This window comes from Aotus nancymaae, unplaced genomic scaffold (assembly GCF_030222135.1).
Source record: "Aotus nancymaae isolate 86718 unplaced genomic scaffold, 86718_ANA_hifiasm-v0.15.2.pri h1tg000108l, whole genome shotgun sequence".
NCBI lineage: Eukaryota > Metazoa > Chordata > Mammalia > Primates > Aotidae > Aotus > Aotus nancymaae.
The window spans coordinates 25,455,402-25,476,502 of NW_026988523.1; positions in this window are offsets into that span (position 1 = coordinate 25,455,402).

A 21,101-nucleotide genomic window follows, 5' to 3' on the forward strand; every position below is an offset into this window, starting at 1 on the left:
TCCTGCAAGATCTGCACATGTACCCCAGAACTTAAAGTATAATTAAAAAAAAAGAAAAAGAAAAAAAAAGAAACTCTCAAATATATGAAAGAGACTTTCTTCACATGGCAAAGAGGCAAAAACAGTTATCCAAATCCTAAAAATTAAAGCCATGACTTAAGAAGTACTCTCTTCTCATAAAACCTCCTTCTTTGCTGTATGTCTTTTCCTTTAGTTGGAGTCTTGCTCTGTCACCAGGCTGGAGTGCGGTGGTAAGATCTTGGCTCACTGCAATCTCCTGCTCCTGGGTTCAAGCCATTCCCCTGCCTCAGCCTCCCAAGTAGCTGGGACTAACAGGCACACACAACCACTCCCAGGTAATTTTTTTATATTTTTAGTAGAGATGGGGTTTCTCCATGTTGGACAAGATGGTCTCGATCTTCTGACCTTGTGATCCATGCCACCCAAAGTGCTGGGATTACAGGTGTGAACCAACACGCTCAGACTCTCTGCTATGTTTTTTAAGTTAAAAATATCAGACAGAATTTTTTTTTTAATTGGAGACCTTAAAACATGAATTTAAGTTCCACTAAATTAAGAAATCCTAAATAAACTGTAAAATAAAATTTAGAAAGCAGTATTTTACTATAAAAGTTTATTTATTTTAAGTAGCTCCCATTTTAAATTGTAAACCTTTTTGCACATTTTTATATTAACACTATTTTGTTAAATAATATTAACTCATATATTTATAAATAACAGTAACAACCAATAGTAATATAATTATTATAAAACATTCTAATTTTATTAAAGATACATTTTTGAGCTTCAATCTTTTAAAGAAAATTATTGATTTTCTTTTTTAATTGTAAAATTATGAATTTCAATATTGAGGCTTTAGATTAAAAATGTATATATGCATTTAAATATATACATTTTTCAATAAAACCTTACTTGATCATAATTTATTAATTTCTGTTACAGATATATGGAAATAAAATAGCTCTGCAGCTTTGGCAGTGTTGGCTTTAAATCTGTATAATAGTGCTGGAAGCTGAGTAAAAGTCACCTAAATATAGAATCTTCTTATGTGCTCTGACCAAAGGCAGTTTTTGTCTACACTTTGAGTTGAACTTGCCTCATTCTTGTGGCATTCATAACCCAATTTTTTAAAGATAACCTAATTGTCACAGGATCCTTAGGATGTCACTTTTCCACCTGGAAATCTTTGTGTCCAGTGGTGCCTTTGCCTGAGTTTTGTTGAGGCACCTGTGCTTGTTTCACTCACTCAACCTGGCAGGCTCATGCCTGCAATGTGGCAACCTGAGGGCGTGTTTCAGCCCTGTTCATGTTACAGCTCTTTCAGTCCCACCATTCAGTGAGTCCCAAGTTCTTGTCCCACGACCAGGAAGAATAAAATACACAGAAAACTGGAAGGTCAGCAAGGTAGAGGAGAGCTTCATTGAGTGTCAGAACAATTCTAGGAAATCTGAAGTGGGTAGCTCCTTTCTGCAGACATGTCACCCCATGAGCATTTAGTTCTCAATGGAGAGGATTCCCCATCTGGGTAGCTCCTTTCTGCAGGCAGGTAGTCCTGACAAGTACAGACCTCAGTGGAGAGGAGAACTGGAGTGGGGTAGCTCTTATCTGCAGACAGGTGGTCTGATGAGTGGAGGAGACCCAAAGTGGAAGCTCCTTCCCCACAGCTCATAGTTCTTACATCTCTTTGAGTCTGGCTGAGTCCCTGGGGATTTTCTAGGCTTCAGAAGGGAGGAAGTGCATTCTGATTGGTCCATGGGTGGCCATGGGCAGGCCCAGAAAAAGCACCATAAGTTGTCACTCCTGGCCGTGAACTCCACTCAGAACTTCCAGCACAGTCCCCATGCTTCTGGTCATCCCAGGTTTAAAGGTGAGGCTTCACCAGAGACCTGTCATTTTTTGCCCAGGTGCCTGTCTGTCTCCTGCCACCATCAATCATGTCATCCACTGCACCCGGGCTGTTCCTCCTAAAGGGCACTTGCAGGCCTGCAAAGAGCTAGCCTCAGTAACCTCTGCCTCCCTCCCCTGCTTGTTGTCACTCAAAGTTCAGAGAAGGCCAAGGTAGCAAGGGGCTGACATGTCAGTGCTGACCCAAATGTGCACACACCCAGCAGGGTCACAACAGCACCTGGGCTCATTCTAAACTTTGCTCCAAAATCAGAGCAGGCACTGAGATTACGGGGAGGCCAAGCAGGGAAACAGGCACTTCTGAGCCTGTAGGGGCAGGGGAGCTTTCTGCCCCTGAGGGTGCAGGCATTCAGGTCCACAGCTGCAGCTGTACACTCACTCATATACGCTCACAGGCCTACTACGATTTTTTTGTTTAAATACACCATTTCCATCACATACTCCTCATTTCTTGCTGTCACCAAACAGTGACAGTATAATCATTCCCTGTCACTAATATTTTTCCTGAATAAGAGATAGTACTAGCTTCTTTGTTTCTAAAATGCCAAAGTCCACTTACCAAGCTCTCATGTAGTTCTTACTTAGATGAAGTTTAGGACCTCTTTTTCCTGTTGATCCAGTTGACCAGGCTGAGAAGTCAAGTCTTTTGAAAACATCTTAAGCACTGGCATTTTCAATTTCCAATCACTTCCTTCTGTAACACTAAAAATAAACAAACAAACAAAAAAATGAACAGTTCAATAGAAAATAAGCAAATATTATTATGGTGAACTCATCCAGGAATAAATTTAACTGTCCAAAAGCCATGTTTTATAAATGAAATATAATCAGCCTCATGAAATAAGAAGACTATTTTTAGCCTGGTGTAGCACAGGTTAAATGGAGATTGGTACAAACACTATTGGCAGGAGACAATTTGATATCACCTTCATATAGCTGATTTTTTTTCAATATTTTTTAAGTTTGAAAATGAGTACATTGAATATTAGTTTCTAGGAGTATATGGTTAAAGATAACTTTTCATGTTTGGAAATATATATACATATGTGTGTGCATGAAATTTTCCTCCAGCACTTTTCTGTCATAAACAAAAAGAAAACTGATTGTTTCTTACTATAAAAGTAATATATATTGGCCTGTAATCCCAACACTTTGGGAGGCCAATGTGGGTGGATCACTTGAGGTCAGGAGTTCAAGACCAGCCTAGTCAACATGGTGAAACTTCTTTTTTACTAAAAATACAAAAATTAGCTGGACTTGGTGGCACATGCCTGTAATCCCAGCTACTCAGGAGGTTGAGGCAGAAGAATTGCTTGGACCTGGGAGCAGGAGGTTGCAGTGAGCTGAGATTGTGCCACTGCACTCCAGCATGGGTGACAGACAGAATGAGACTCCATCTCAAAAAAAAGAGTAAGATATATTCATATTAGTAAACAGCATGAATATTATGACAGTTAAATGAGTTTAATTACCAAGTTGTTCATATTCTGCTAAAAATATTAACTTGATTACTGAAACACAAAGAGTATCTAATGTGTTATTTGTGAAGTCACAGTCTTCCTCAATCTGTGTGTGTGTAAGAATTTTGGAGAAAAAGATGGTCTGTTTCTCTCTTGTGTTTCAATAGTTATGATGAAATCTTGTGTACAGAGACTCTCGAACGCTGTAGACGATCCTTTCTGTACGTCCTTGGAAATCTGATAGGCTATTCATCTCCGTTGTTTCTGGGCTTCCTCAGGAAGAGTTGTCTATTGTTTGACATATTAAGCTATTGCTTACTGCATGTGTTATACATATTATTTTCCAGTTTGCAGCATTCTTTCTCATTGAAATATTGATATTTACTACATATATCTCTATATTTACTGCATAACAAATTATACATCTCACAGGAAAAACAAAACCCATCAGTTTTTTCCTTTGGAGGTACTATTATGTATTTTTTCCAAGAAAATACTTTACATAACAATGGTGAAATAAACATTCTATATTTTCTTTGGTTGGTTTTATAGCTCTTAAGTCTTTGTTTCTGTAAGCTCAAGTAAAATTTCAACAAACGTATAAAAATGAAAACAAAATATATGGATCTGTAGGTTCAAAAATTACTGAGATTATCTTTAGTAAAATGTAGAAAAGACTAACATTAAACACTACTGAAAAGACCACTATATTCAGTAAAAATCAACACTCTGGGTGTCAGCTTTTCTATCCAGAAAAGTAAAATATTTGAATAGATGAACTCTGAAGTCTGTTATGCTTCAAAGTGTTTCATGTACTACATTTTGATAGTACCAGTCTAGTAATAGAACCTAAAAATCATGAGCTATTCAAATACAGGTACAACATCTAATTTGTATCCCCCGACATCTAGTTCAGTGCCTGACGTATTTAATTATTAAAAGTCCTGTTAAATTTTTTCCTTTTAATAAGTGTAAACTGAAGAGTTGCTAAATGTATTAGAAACTGAATCATGCAACAAGAAATAAGTGTTAGGAAATCTCAACATGTACCATTTGCTTCTTTTTATCATACTGGTTAGAAGGCAAAGAAAAATAATCACATGTATTTTCCCAGAACAAGTAACAGCAGAGAGCCTGAAGAATAAAGGAACAGAAATAGTTACTGAACTCAGGAGAGATTAGTTTGGCCAGTAATTTAATGGAGGAATGCAGTTAAACAGGTGATTATGCAGGGATGGACAAAATACAGCAAGTACTCCTCCCTTCCCAGCCTCACGTCCTCCAGTATCCTGGAGGATGTTTCCATTGCTGAAGTCTAACCAGAGAACAGAGACTTTGGAGTACATGAATATAATTCAAATGGAATAGGCTTGCTGGAAATAAAATAAGGTAAAGAACAGTGATGTGTGTGTGGTGTGTATGTGTGTGTGTATGTTGTGGGAGGAATCAGAGGACACTTCTACAACACCATTTCAAAATAGTAGTAAAGCTATAACATTTCATTTCCAAAATTTTAATTTCCAAACAATATTTTTGAAATCATGTTGATATGTGAGATATTTGAGTAGATATTTGCTGGTTTCAAAGTTTAATTTTTTGCAGTATAGTGTAATAAACGTATTTTAAAATTTGTACATACTCTGCCTAAACATTATTTTTCCTTTTTTAGGCAACTTCTTAATTACCTTAGGAATTTGACACATAATGACAGATGAGTATGACAGAGGGAATAGGAAGTGTAGACCTCATTAAGGAAAGATTCATTAAAATTAATTATTTGACTATGATTAAGCTAAAAGAGATGATCACTTAATTGTGTGTAATTGTGCAGAAAGGACTCAATTTTTTTTTTTACATTTTTGCAAGATTGGTATTTTTAAAAACTCTGGCTCTCTTCTGAATCTCACATGCTATGAATAATAACTTCTGATTTTCATAATATTTAAAATATGACTATAAATATAAATTAAAAGATAATGCAGTTGTTGTTTTACTGCTGAAAAGCACGCTGTAATTTCCTTACCATACTGAGAAAAAAAATAAATAATAACAGTAGGAAAAAGCAATTCAGTTATATATATTTGAATGTGTTTATTTGTGCACATACAAATAATAGTTTATAACTCAAAATAACCCTATGAGTACTATTATTATTTATCTTACAAAGATGAACAACTTAAGGCACAAATATGAGGAAACCGGCCCTACAGCTAGTTAACAGTTGAGCATGGACTGAAATGGAACCTTGGAAATCTACAGAAACTTGATACTGAAGCAGTGTAGTCTACTGCTTCACATGGAACTATAAATGAAGTATAATCTACGATGTAGAAAATCAAGGCCTAAATTATAAGGAAGTAAAAAGATTAAACATTTGTTCTATGAGATCACATAAAATGCATGCATTAATGTTTTTAACAACTCAGAAGGAAGTACCAAGTCATAAAGAGTCTTAACTAGAAACTTCAAGAAGCAGATTTGAAGTATAATTTGAAGACCCCTAGTGGTGCCAAAAATATTTCAGGGAATATACATGGTTCTCTCTTTTCCTGCTGCATTTACGTGTAAAACTGATTTTCTTCAGATACTCAACCAAAACAGCAGATTGTAACAGATCAAATGTAGAAGTAGAAGTAAATGGGTTATCCTATCTGTCTGCTATGACGCCAAAAATTAAGAAGGTTTGCAAATATAAAACACCGACACTCCTTCTGCTACCTTTTTTGTATTTCATATATACTTATTTTTATAGAATTATTTTATTTATGAAACATATAGTAGGTTAATACCCTTTTGTATAATTTCATTAATAAATATTTTTTAATCTTTAACTTCAAAAATTATAAATATCATTAGGTAAAATCTCTATAAACAAAAGGTTTTAGGAGTCCTGAAACAAAAAAGATTGAGAATGTAAGCATTTAAATAACCAGAATAATAGGGAGTGGTTAGACAAGATTAAAGCAAGAAAAAATAGTAAAGACGGGTGTACGTGACAAATGGTGACCCCACTGAGGATGCTGATCTAAGAGGATTACTAGAATGAGTGGCTTATGATTCACAAAAGGGAAAAATAAAATTCAAGGAAATTTCTGAGGTATATAAACAACAGGATTAAAAGTTTAAATATAATTTATTAGTATTTTATTTTAGGCTTGAAAATGCCTATGATTTAAACGGACTGAAAAACTGACTATACTCTGCTTAAGGAGGAGCGTATAAAAATTGCCATCAAGGAAACCTGTTAAATGGATTCTGCTATGGAGTTCAAGATACAAACTGACTTCAAATAGAATTAGGATGATGGCGATGGGATTATAGAAATCGGGCATAGTTTCAGACATATGAAAAGGCAAAATTTGCTGAAATTTGCCTGAACATAGAAGATGCAAGTGATGAAAGATCAAAAGTGAATATAGGATTCTGAATATTGACAACTGGAATAGACTTAAATTAATTTTTCTTACTCTGAGTGTAACTTCTAACATACCTCACTGATTTTACATTTATTAATTCCAGAGCTACCATTGAACATTTCCTTTGATCTTTTATTACACATTTTAAAATTCCTCTTGCCTAAGGATATAAAAGTTCAAGCAAATTGTTGATTAAAATATTCCCGTCAAAGAGCAACACATTTACATTTCATATAGCTAGTGTATGATATTTTGGTATATGAAAATTCAGCACGTAACAGTAATGGAAGATTTCTGGATCATTGGAGTTAAGCCTAGGGTTGCATTAAAAATGTACCAATGTATAGAGCAGAGATACTGAACAAAGAGCAGAGAGCTGCCTCAAGGAAACTGCACTTCCAGGCCAGAGTAAGCGGTTGCAATTTAAACCATGGTCTCCAGGTAGTTCTCTGTGTCATTAACTTGCGGATACACATATGAAGGACTAAAGGCTACAAACAGGTTTTTAATGACCTGCCATTGAGCTTATAGCCACCAACTGACTTTCACTTCATGGAGTAAGAACAGAATGATGCTCTGTGTTCAAATTTATGTACAGAAGTTAACTTAGTTTTGGTGATGTAAAAAAAATGAAAACTCCTACTAAAACAATAACAAGAGTATTTTTTTGCTTATATTAATGTCTAAAAGGAGATCAAGTTGACAAATGTTTTTCATTTTTGAGCCTTTATCTAAAAAAGAATGTTGTATGTTGCTAAAATTCAAACTGCTGTTCACCTCTGTTCAATGAAGAAAAATTCTGGGACTAATTTCATTTTCTGCCTCTAACTCTTCAAGATCTGACCTACTTATTAATTTTACAGCAGACAGCTATAATAATTGGTTACATAATTCTGGAGTGTACTGGAATTAAGTACACTCCATAATACCCGGGTTAATATTTTTAGTTAAGATGGTTTAATATTGAGAGACAATAATAGCATAGATATTAAAGATAGAGATGCTTTACCCATATAGCCTGAGATTAAAGTTCAGCAATACTGTATGGCCTTGAGCACATCACCTAAACTCTCTGAACCTCACTATCTTCATCTATAAAACAAAAACACAACAGTATCTTCCTCTTGAAATTATATCTAACAGTACCTACATTTATACTATAAGTAAATTTATTCCTCATTATAATCTTATGTATGGCATATAGACAAATAAAAATAAGCATTACTTCATAGTATTATTTATCATGTAATGTTTTATTTATGAAAACCGGATAGTATAATAATCATTTTCACCAAAGTTTCATTTTGATATTTGAGAGATGCGAAGTCTTTCTCCTTCTTGCTTTCTCCCTATCTTCATCCCACATAACTCTAAATTCCTGTGTTTTGTGGAGTAAGTATATAAATACAATTTTCAACAATGGGGTCTTGAAATTCACTGCTGCGGGAGGCAATGTAAGCTATGTTCACTGGATTCTTGACAAAATAAATAAATACATGGTGAAACAACTTGCCTTCATGTGTACTTATGTTTAACAAATCTAAAGATAGCACTAGAGCAAAGTACCATTAAAGTATCTGCCGAGCACTTTCTTTGCCACCTGCATAGACTGGCGTCCAGGGGACTAATTCCTTTGCAGCCACTTTGTTACATATACGCTTTTAAACAAAAATTCAATGACATTTTCAGCAATTCTATAGACTAGACCTATGCCCCATGACTCGACACATTTTGTGTAACGGGACCTTTAGGTATCTGATGAAATTTATAGAACCTCAGTGAGAAAAGAATGTGCATATGTACATACAAAGAATGACTGGTACATTATGCTAGAGTCTTTAATGTCTTCTTTGAAGGACATCTGTGAAAAATGCCTATTCTGTATATTTATAGATGAAATAAAATGGGAGGAGAGGGCAAGATGGCCAACTAGACCCAGCCAGGCAGAACAGCTCCCACAAAGGGACGGGGAGGACCGGTGTGCATTGAAGATATCTTTAGCGGGAAGGCCACATGTGGATGGAGGGAAGGCACAAGGGCTGGGCTGAAGGAGGAGAAAGCTGGGACCCTGCATGGGGCTACTGCACACTGGACTCAGTTTTGGACCACAGCAACTCCAGGGAAATGCGTGAGTTAAACCAGCAAGGAGCAACACACGCTCACCACAGACTTCTGGGACCCCAGGAGAATGGGACCCCTCGACCACCACAGACAATGGAATTGGCAGGGAGAGCTGCTTGGAGAAGTGGAAGGGGCAGCACGCAATCTGATGGGAACCCAGAGAGTTTGCTGTGAGAGTGTCTGTAGCAGAGCATGTTCAGGGATGGCCATCCCCCTTGGCTGACTTGCTCCCATAAGATACTTCAGCCCTAGGGGAACTGTGGAAGTTGATCTCTGCAGGACAGTCTTGCACATCAGACAGGATTGTTCTCACCTGACCAACCCTCTGCCTCCTGGCCTCTCTTGGGGCCCCAGTGTAGCCTTGCCTGCTTGCAGGGCAGTCTCAAGTGCCTTGGGGCTCTCACTGTAGCTAGGTTGCCCACTCCCTCCCCATACTGCAGCCTCTCAGGGGTTCATGGCACACTCCACAGCTCCCCACATCACTTTGCTGGTGTCTGCCAGGCAGGTTTTGCCTTCCTTGCCCCACTTGCATGCAGGAGTGCAGTTCGCCTCCATCCCACCTCCAACCATTATTCCATGGAGATGGAGCCTTGGGAGGAACAGAGCCAGCAAGCCTGGCCCCGCGAGCACCTGCTCTTGTGCCAACACTAGGCAGAGAACAGTGGACCCTCTTCCAACCTAGGCAACTACTCCGGCTTCCAGGGCACAGAGAAGACACCTAACCTGAGCCCTTTGGCACCCAGCCATGGAGCCCACACCACCTCCAGTGCAACCTTGCACAGTCTCCAGCAGTGGGCTCCCGGCCCCACACTGCCACCCCAGCTGTGCTGCCCGTGCCACTGTGGTGAGAGCCCATAGGGAAGCAGGCACCCCAGCACCCACTAGCTCTCTGCCACAGCTGCTACATTTTGGTCCAACCAACACGGTGGATTCCAAACCTCAAGAAGCAGAAGCCAAAGAACAGTTGGGTCCCAATGCAAGTCCCCCAGAGTTACAGCATTCAGTCTGACAGGGCCAAATTAATTCACACACAGCAATACTAACCTTAAATGTAAACGGGCTAAATACCCCAATTAAAAGACACAAAGTGACAAGCTGGATAAAGAATGATCAATTGGCCTGTTGTCTGCAGGAAATCCATCTCATATGCAGTGACACACATAGGCTCAAAATAAAGGGATGGAGAAAATCTACCAAGCAAATGGAAAATGGAAAAAAGCAGGGGTTGCCACCCTAGTTTCTGACACAGCAGGCTTTAAAGCAACAAACATCAAAAAAGACAAAGAAGAGCATTACATAATTGTGAAAGGTTCAATTCAATGAGAAGATATAACTCTCCTAAATATACATGAACCCAATACAGAAGCACCCAGATTCTTAAAGCAAGTTCTTAGAGAACTTCAAAGAGACTCCAGCACGTTAAGAGTGGGAGACTTGGCCGGGCGTGGTGGCTCATGCCTGTAATCCCAGCACTTTGGGAGGCCGAGGGGGGCAGAGATCGAGACCATCCTGGCCAACATGACACAACCCCGTCTCTACTAAAAGTACAAAAAATTAGCCAGGTATGGTGGTGCATGCCTGCAGTCCCAGCTACTCGGGAGTTTGAGGCAGGAGAATTGCTTGAAACCGGAAAACGGAAGTTGCAGTGAGCCAGGATCATGCCACTGCACTCCAGCCTGGAGATAGAGTGAGACTTGGTCTCAAAAAAAAAATAGAGTGGGAGACTTTAACACCACATTGACAATGTTAGACAGATCATCATGACAGGACAGAAAATTAACAAGGATATTTAGGATGTGAACTCAGCAACTCAGCACTGGATCAAATGGACCTGATATATATCCACAGAACTCTCTGCCCAAAAGCAACAGAAAATACATTCTTCTTATCACCACATGGCACATACTCTAAAACTGACCACATAATTGGAAGTAAAACACTCCTCAGCAAATGCAAAATAACTGAAATAATAACAAATAATATCTCAGACCACAGCACAAGCAAATTAGAAATCAGGACTAAGAAGTTCACTCAAAGCCATACAATTACATGGACATCGAATAACCTGTTCCTGAATGACTCTTGGGTAAATAATGAAATTAAGGCAGAAACTAAGACCTTCTTTCAAACTAATGAGAGCAAAGATACAACATAACAGAATCTTGGGGACATGGCTAAGGTAGTGTTAAGAGGAAAATTTATAGTATTAAATGCTTACATCAGAACGTTAAAAATACCTGAAGTTAACAACCTAACATCACAACTAAAATAACTGGAGGACCAAGAACAAACAAATTCAAAATCTAGCAGAAGACAAGAAATAACCAAAATCAGAGCTGAACTGAAGGAGGCTGAGACATGAAAAGCCATTCAAAAGATTAATGAATTCAGGAGTTGGCTTTTGAAAAATTAATAAAATAGACTGCTGGCTAGAAAAATAAAGAAGAGAAAAAAGAAAATTTAAATAAACACAATCAGAAATGACAATTGGGAAAAAAAGCTCAACATCACTCATCATTAGAGAAATGCAAATGGAAACCACAATGAGATACCACCTCACACTAGTCAGAATGACCAACATTAAAAAGTAAAAAAATGACAGATTCTGCTGAAGTTATGGAGAAAGGGGAACGTTTAAATAGTGTTGGTGGGAGTGCATTGTGGAAGACAGTGTGGTAATTCCTCAAAGACCTAAAGACAGAAATACCATTCAACCTAGCAATCACATTACTGAGTATGTACCCACAGGAATACAAGTCATTCTACTATGGAGACACATGCACACTTATGTTCATTGTAGCACTATTCACAATAGCAAAGACATGGAATCAACCTAAATGCTCATCAGTCATTGACTGGATAAAGAAAATGTGGTACATCTACACCATAGAATACTATGCAGCCATAAAAAAGAACAAGCTCATGTCTTTTGCGGGCATACAGGTGAAGCTGGAGACCATTATCCTTAGCAACCTAATGCAGAAACAGAAAACCAAATACTACATGTTCTTAGTTATAAGTGGGAGGTAAATGATGAGAACTCATGGATATATAGAGGGAACAACACACACTGGGGTCTATCAGAGGGTGGAGGTTGGGAGAAGGAAGAGGATAGGAAAAATGACTGAGAGGTACTATGCTTAATACCTGGATGATGAAATACCGTACAACAATCCCCACGTCACAATTTTACCTATACAACAAACCTCCACATGTAGCCCTGAATTTAAAAGTTAAAAATAAACTTGAAAATAAAAATGAAAAAGATATATTCCAGTAACTGTAATAAATATTTAAAAAGTAAATTAGTTAGTAAAATAAAATAATTCATTTTTATAGTATCTTTTATGTAATTTAAGTAAAATACTGTATACATATTGCAAATTCAATAGCTATACATAAATATTTGTAGATACACACACATATAAAATATATGATATATATGGAGATACTGAAAGAAAAATAATCTGAGTAATGCAGATAACTTTTCTTCAATTTTTATGTGGCTTATCACTTGGATAACTGCATTAGACATCTCTTTCATTTTATGCAGAGGTGTATGGTCTTAAATAACATGATTTACCTTATTTTCCTTTAAGAAAAATAGGTATCAGGCATCAATACACAGGGAGGGGAACAACATCACACATCAGGGCCTGTTGGGGGGTGAGGGACTAGGGGAGGGATAGCAGGGGGTGGGGGGATTAGGGACGGGCAGCATTAGGAGAAATACCTAATGTAGATGATGGGGTGATGGATGCAGCAAACCACCATGGCACGTCTATACCTACGTAACAAACCTGCATGTTCTGCACGTGTACCCCAGAACTTAAAGTATAATAAATAAATTTTTAAAAAAGAAAGATAGGTGTCAAAAATAATAAGATAAATATATTTAACTTGGCAATATGTTAATAATAAATAACATATTACCAAGTTAAATATACTCAGTTTATTATAGATGTAGAGTGGTAGTTTGAACATCTGCATTCACTTTTTGCCTTTAAGCACTTCTAATGGGCAAGTGTGTATGTATTCACTGAGAAGAGCTTCACTAGCTTGGTAATTTCATTCAGTTAAGAGACATTAATTGAGTCTCAAGTCTGTATGTTAAACTGTTAACTCATATAGAAAATGTAATGATATTTGAAAGGGAAAGTAGCACTTACATTTTCTAAGATTCTCAACGTGGTTAAGGGCAGAAAATAAGACATTAAAATGCAATTTATATTAATACCCTAGTTCCGTTGGCCTTTGGGACAGGTATAATTACCTCTTTATCACTGAATCAGAATTGGTGAGTCTTTAATGTTTCCAAAGATGGTTTTGTTAAGAAATATATCATATTTGTATCTATATTTACCCGTAGCTTTTCATTTTCCTTTTTATTGTAGTAGTTTCATGCTACTGCTATTTAAGAGCAAAATGCGGTACTTTAGAAATCAGAAGCCGGCTGCTGTCACTGGAAATGTGCAAAAGGCTGTGGCGGGTACTCTCTTTTGAGAAATGTATCCTTTCAATGTAAAAAGCCTTAAGCAAGTCTACAGAAGCCAAGGAAGCCTGTATAAAAGAGAATTGTGATGCTAGAATTGGCATAACCATACTTAGGACTATTCATGTGGGAACAGCATATGTGACCCAAATGATAAAAGTGAGAATCGTGCCAATGATGCATTCTGGAAGTTAAATACAAGAGTATCTACTTCATCAGTTAGTATTTTTTTCTGCAAAATTTTGCATTTTGTTACATAATGCACTTTGGGGTGTTTATGCATTAAGTAATGAGTAAAAAAAATATTTGCTCTTCTAAAGAATTCAGGAGAAAGCACATGTACTTTCTTGTCTGAATTTGTTAGTCACTTTATACAAATCAATAGCTGAAGGGTTAACGTACAGCACAGTCACTCATGTGATGCCCAGGGGGATGCCTCAGCTCAATCCCCTTTCTACTAAGTCCAAATCTAGTGGAATATTCATTTTGGCATAAGAAGGAAGAGGATTTGTTTTTCATTACACAGTCAAAACCAATGAGTGGAAAAACAATTTTATCTTTAGCTTCTCTTTTTTCACTGAGGCTGTACTAGATACTGATATACATTTGATAATTTTAATATCTCTAACCTCTCCATTTTCCAACAAAAATTACACGCTTTCACAACAGCTACAGGCTTCTTATGTGTGCATAAATAAGCTTTTGAAGATTATGGGTTGTACACAAAGAAATAATCTATATAACGTCATTTTTGTAAGGGAATTCATGTATTACACCCAAAGCCTTGAATTACAGCAGTCTAAAACATGACAGAAAAAATATGATAATATAGATGTTTAATGTATTTGATTATATTATGGCAATGAAATGAAATACATTTTTCTATGACATTTCTCTTCAGTCAGAATCAGTCTGACTTTTTATAGACAAATTCGATATTCTAATTATTTTAACAGCTTTATTAGGTGTATATTTCATACCACACAATAGATTACTTTTTAGTATATTCACAGTTATTCAACCACCAACTGCAAAAGAAATCTAATAGACATTACAGACACTCCTTATTCCACCTCAGCCTCCTAATTCCTTGCTTAGGCTACCAATAGACTTTTTGTCTTTAAAGATTTGCCTACTCTGAACTGTTCATATACATGCAAAAGCACAACTGGGGAACCTTTGTGGTTCCGCTTATGCTTAACATAATAACCGCAAGTTTCACCCATGTATCAGTACTTCATTCGTTTCTATTGGTCAATATTACTCTATTGTACTACTTTTGTTTCTCTGTTTGTCTGTTGAAAGGTATTTAGATTGTTCCCAGATTTTGGCTATTATAAGTAATACTGGTATGAACGTTTGCATACAAGTTTTTTCAGTATATGTTGGTTTTCTTTTATCTTACATGTTTCATTTGATAGATATATATGTCTAGCAGTGGAATTGCTTGATCATATGGTAATTTTATGTTTGATCTTTTTTTTTTGAAACTACCAAAATATTTTCCAAAGTGGCTGCACCATTTTACATTTTTACCAACAGTGTGAGAGACTTTAAATTTATCCACATCCTCACAAATTCTTGTTATGTCTTATTTATTATAACCTTTCTAGTGGAGGTGGAATATTTTGTCATGGGCTTGATTTGCATTTTGATGTTGGCTGATGTTGTCAAGCATGTTTTCATCTGCTTATTTCAAATATATTCTTTCATTTTATGGATGATCTCATTTGTATTTTCTTAAGGCATCCTTTAAAGCTCAAGTTTTTTCTTTTTCTTTTTTTTTTTTTTTGAGACGGAGTTTCATTCTTGTCACCCAGACTAGAGTGCAGCGGTGCCATCTCGGGTCACTGCACTCTCCGCCTCCTGCCTTAGCCTCCTGGGTAGCTGGGATTGCAAGCACCTGCCACCACAACTGACTAATTTTTGTATTTTTAGTAGAAACGAGGTTTTGCCATGTTCGCCAGGCTGTTCTCGAATTCCTGACCTCAGGTGGTCCACCAGCCTCAGCTTCCCAAACTGCTAGGATTACAGGTGTGAGCCACTGCACCCGGTCTAAAGCTCAGGTTTTTAAATTTAATGAAATCCAATTTATTTATTTTTTGGTAAATTGAGCTTTTGATATCTAAATTTTGCCAAAATCAAGATTACAATAATATAATCTTGCATTTTCTTCTAAGATTTTTATAATTATAGCTTTTACATGTAGGTCTATGATTCCTTTTCAGTTAATATCTATTTATTGTGTTAAGGAGGGGTCTGACTTCATTCTTTTGCCTGTGGATATCCAATTGTATCGACATCAATATTTGAAAATACTATTCTTTCCCCCATTGAATTGTCCTGGAAGTATTATCAAAAATGAATTGATCACAAATGTGAGATTGTATTTATGGAATTTGAATTTCATGCCATATTTTTCTGTTCTCTTGCTAGTGTTACACTATATTGATTGATATTATCTTACAGTGTTTTCAAATTGGTTAATGTGTCTTCCATTCTTGTTCTTCTTTGTCAAGTTTGTTTAGGCTATTCTGTGTCTTGTTTCATTGCACACGAACTTCAGAATCAACTTATCAATTTCAGGGGAAAAAAAACACATGGAATTTTGAAAGATTGACGTAGAATCTCTAGATAAATTTCAAACGCAGTGGCATATTATTAATATCAAGTCTCTATGAATCTAGAATTGTTTTTCCCATTTATTTGTCTTTAATTACTTTCAGCAATGTTTTGTAGTTTTCAGAGCACAAGACTTGCACTTCTTTTCTTAAATATATTCTTAGGTATTTTATTATTTCATATGATATGAAAATTATTTCCTTAATTTTATTTTTTGGTTTATCCTTGCTAGTTTGTAGAAGTGCAATTGAATTTTGTATATGATGACAGTGATTTTAGCAGTGTTTTATTCATCTCTTTCTCTGATCTCTTTGTTAAACCTCCTGCCTCTGTTGGTTGCACACCTAGTTGTTAGGCTCCACTAGTTTTTGGTGGATTACTACAGAGAACTGTGCTTTTATGAACTGCCTCAACCCCGCAAGAACCTTAGTGCTACTGCTTGGGAAATGAATGTGAAAACAGCAACCTACTTCTCTTGGGGTGACACCCCTGCTTAGAAAGCAGAGATCTGGGCAGTTTGATAGTTCCTGGTTTTGTTTGTATGTTTTCTTTTCTCTTCTGATTGTGGAAATTCTAACTTATAAGTGAGCTGGGTGTGTGTGATTAGGTGATTGGGACCCAGTATTCTCAGCTTGCAGTGCTTCAGTTAAAGCTTTCACCCTGTAAGTGGGTGCTGATTAAGAAAAGAGCACTTTCGAACACTTGACTGCTCTTGCCTCAAATAGCCTTCATAAAAAGTTGGTTTCGATTAGAAATGCTGGTGGTCTGCCACCCTGGGAGTAGTCTTAGGCTGGAAGGGTGAGCGGCAGGGATCCCCCTTCCTCTTGGTTGGACCTTCCTGGAATATGGCTTCTGTCACATAGAGCTTGTTTGTGGGTGAGAAAGAAGATAGTTTGGTTCCGGTGACACCGATTTTCATTGTTGTTAAAGAGACTTAGATTTTGGTGAGTAAATGTTTCTACATTAGCTATATGTTCTAAGGGCAATTTCCAAAATTTTAAATGGTCATTTAAAAATAGTTTTCAAATTATGTTTGCTTTCCTGAGACAGAGCTCCTCATACCTCCATTTGGAATTACTCTCTTCACTAATTTGTTTTTGAAGATATTCCCACATATAAAATCCTAGCTCTCACCTTTCAACTGCCACAATCTCAACCATAGCCTTCATTTGAAGAGGAATGAACATTAAATAAGTAAGAATATATTTATATTTAAGGTAAATATGGATTGGAAGTTGTTGCTAAAAATATTTTCCTTCCATCTGCCCTTTTCTAGTCCTTTTTTAAAGAGCAACTAACATTCTAACAGCCTTCCCCCAGTTTTCAGCCGTCCCACAAGCTGTCTCAGTTGGAATTGCACATTTTCTTCATATCCCAAATATATACTTTATCATAGATAATTTTAAATTATAGTTGTAAATGAGAAAAATGGGCTCACTGAGTTAATGACACAACATAATTCTATGTCTTAGATTTATTTTTATTGATCACTTAGTATGTTAGTTTTCTCTATGTACTCACATTTATTCTTAGCCTGAGAGTCTCACATGAATAGAAATGATAATTAACTCATATGAATATATATCCTAATAGATTAAATGTTAATATACTCTTTATAAAATTTCGACTTTTTGTAATTCATATCCTCAATGATGAGTTCTTTGCTAATGAAATTTTCCATAAACTAATAATTTAAAAAATTTAGTACAAGTTTACTGGGTCAAAAAAAGTCAGTTTATAGTTGTATGATGGGATATAGTGGCTATTTCTCTAAACAGAAAGTCAGTATTTGATAGACCTACTGCTATTTAAATAACTTAGAGGGCAAATGACTAGAAGATCAAACCTAAAGTGTCTTAATTCTGCATGTTACAATTAAACTATTAAGAATGTCTTTAAAGTTCAATTGCCTCATTTAAAAATCTGGAGCATCCTTAATGATGCAGAAGGTCTTAAAACCACAAGCCTGAACTGAAATTCTGACTCATGTGTGCTACACCCAGAGGTGTCACTTGATGAAACCATTTATCTACTTAACTGGTTGGTCAAAAATATACATGTTTTTATCCTGATGTAAGGAATTTACATTTAAACCAAGACTTCCCTTCTCTCAACATATTTTAGCAGAAAAAAAAATGTACTTTGTGGTAGTATTGGATTCTTATTTGTAGCTTAACTCAGCTGTTTCACTGACAATATTAATGGAGGCATGTCATTAATTTAACCTTCATTTCTCAGGTAATCAGTCATCTCTCTGTTGTTTCTTAGCCACAGATTGCAAGATGACCCTGGACAGCAATAATGCAAACTGCAACGGTTAATAAGGACTTAATTAAGGCAGTTAGTCCTACTTTTCCTCAGGCTAACCCTAACTTCTCTAAGCAGTGTCCCTGTCTTCCTTTCAATCAGATACTTGAAGCTAGTTGTTGTAAAACTAATATTTTCATCTACTCTGTAGCACTATTTCTTCATATTTTAATTATTCCCTTCTAGTACTCTCCTGAGTTAAAAGGAAAACATGCTGTGTGTCAGCTTCTATTTTTGTTATTAATGGACTTCCAAGATTTAATACATGTCTAATGTATGGTTAGAATTATAAATGTTTTGTATATGTCTCCTCTCCAGCCTTTAGAAATAAGTATGTTTTGCAAGATTAATGTTTTTATCTCATAATCTTCATTCTCAGCTAGGTTCTTGGTTTATCTTGGTTCATCACCATAATTTTTTTGAGAAACAACATTTAATAGTAAAGCTATTGCTACAAGCTACTTGTGTTCAGTTTCTAACTCTGTGTTAGAATTTCTAGCTTTGTGACCATGGGCACCGATTATTAATCAATCCGTACTTCTGTTTTTCTGTCTAGAATTAGGTATTATGATACCGCCTATCTTACAGACTTAGAAGAAATAAATAGGGCACATATGTGAAACATATAAAACATTTATATGCCTCACCTGCTGCAAACACTTACTAATATGTCTATGAATACTCTCTGGCTTTAGTCACTTCATTTCTATAGTCCATTCTCTTGGCTTATCACCTGGCTTGGGAGTCCCCCTTACTACAAAACAAAATCTTCATACAAACCTGGTTTTTCCTTTAATTTTTGCATATTTAAACTTTTCCTTATTACCAAAATTCATGAAAAATATTCTGTTTTCACTACTTGGAAACTCTTATTTTCTTGTTTTTACTGCTTGTTCCTCAATGGACACGTGGCTTTCTACATTCTTTCCTACTTAAATTCTCCAACAGTTGACACAATCGATCACTTGTTTTTAATTAAAATAGCCACATTATTTAAATTATGTGCTATAGCATATTAAAAACTTTATCTTAATTTCTCAGACCATGCCTTCTTCATTATCTTTACTACAGCCATTAAAAATTATTTAAAGAATTAGTATTATTAATATTAATATTTTATACATGAAGAACTTTCCAATTTGATAGAGTAAGATGGTCCCAAACAAGTATCTTATTTCCTTACGAAGTGTATTGATTATTATGAGGAATGAGGAATGAGGAACTGTGATGGAGAAGGCAGGCTACTTTATGCCAGACAATAGGGAAGGGGTTTTCTGAAACATAGCTGATATCTGAAGTTCTAGAATAAGCAAGTCATGTGTGGGGAAAAAAAATCCTAGTAGATAAAATATCATCAGCAAAGCACTGATGAAGAGATAACCTGTTGGAGGGTGTTGTGATGTGTTGCTCTGAAAAAAAAAATAGTATAACATATGTTTAGGTAAGTAGGTAGAAAGAAGTTTTTTTGAAGATGATTTGGAATTGGTGAATTGTTAATAATTGTGATAGGGCTTCTACACATGATATTTTTATTTCTTACAATATTAAATTAAATGGTGTTTTAAAACCCATTTACAAATAAAAAGAGAACCTGTACACTAAAATCAAATATGAACCACCTATCATCTTTTGGGTAGTAACTTCTAATAATCACAACGATTTACACTGTGTAGAAGATTCACCCAAAAAGACAGAGGAAATCAACAGAACTGCTGAGAAAGCATCTCTAAATGGGCTACCTTTTGGAAAGACATGTCATTGTTAAGCTTTTTAATTTAGGGGCCAAATGTGATAAAACTGATAGTGTTGAAACAGATGGTAGGATATGAGAAGTTCTCACACTAGGTGAAAGGACGGGTACACTGAAAAAATGATACAGCAAAGAAGATACTATAACATCAGGGAATGGCATCAATTATCCTCAAAATGAGAATAAAGATGACCCCAAAACTTCACTGTATAGCTTATTACTATAATCAGTGTGATCGGCTGATCCATAAGTTGCCCTTACAGTCCCTGGATGCTGAAACGGATGCATTAGCTATCTGTCTAACTGAACACTCCCTTCATCTCAACTTCCACTCCAATGCATAATTCAAATATTAGAGGGACAACCCTGAACACTGTTGGGACACACAAGCACCATCATTGGACCTCGGAATGTTGTTTGTGGCACAGGCTGAATTGAATCCAGTGGATATTCAACATTCCTTGCTTTACATAGAATATGGAGAAAATAAAATTCTGAAATGAGTGATTCAAAAACAAATTATGCCATTCTGTCACTCACTCACTTCCTGTTAGCAGTCTGGCCAGATCAGTTGCATAATGCTACAAATGACCCAAAGACAACTGCCGTAACAAGGATTCATCGTTTTAGCTTTTTCTCTTGACTCAGATGTCAGGTGAAATGGGGTGTCCAGAGTGATACAGTTAAAGTATTTGGGACCAAACTTATGCTTTTTTATATCTTTTCATGCACTTTATTTTTATTCCTCCAGCAAGACCTAAACGTGATCAGGAAGGCTGGTTTGTAGCCCAAACCAAGGGGGAGTGCTTACCCAGCTGGAGAAATGCTGCTGCTTGGTTGGTGTCTGGTTTTCAATTATATTGGAAGGTGTACACTATCTTTACCCTTCCCTATATGACCTTTGCTTCAGGGTCAGACGCCTAGGTATGTGGCCCCTCTGCTGGCATGTGCATTCTTACGTATGTGCAGATGGGTACAAATCACCTGGCACAAGACTTTGTTGAATT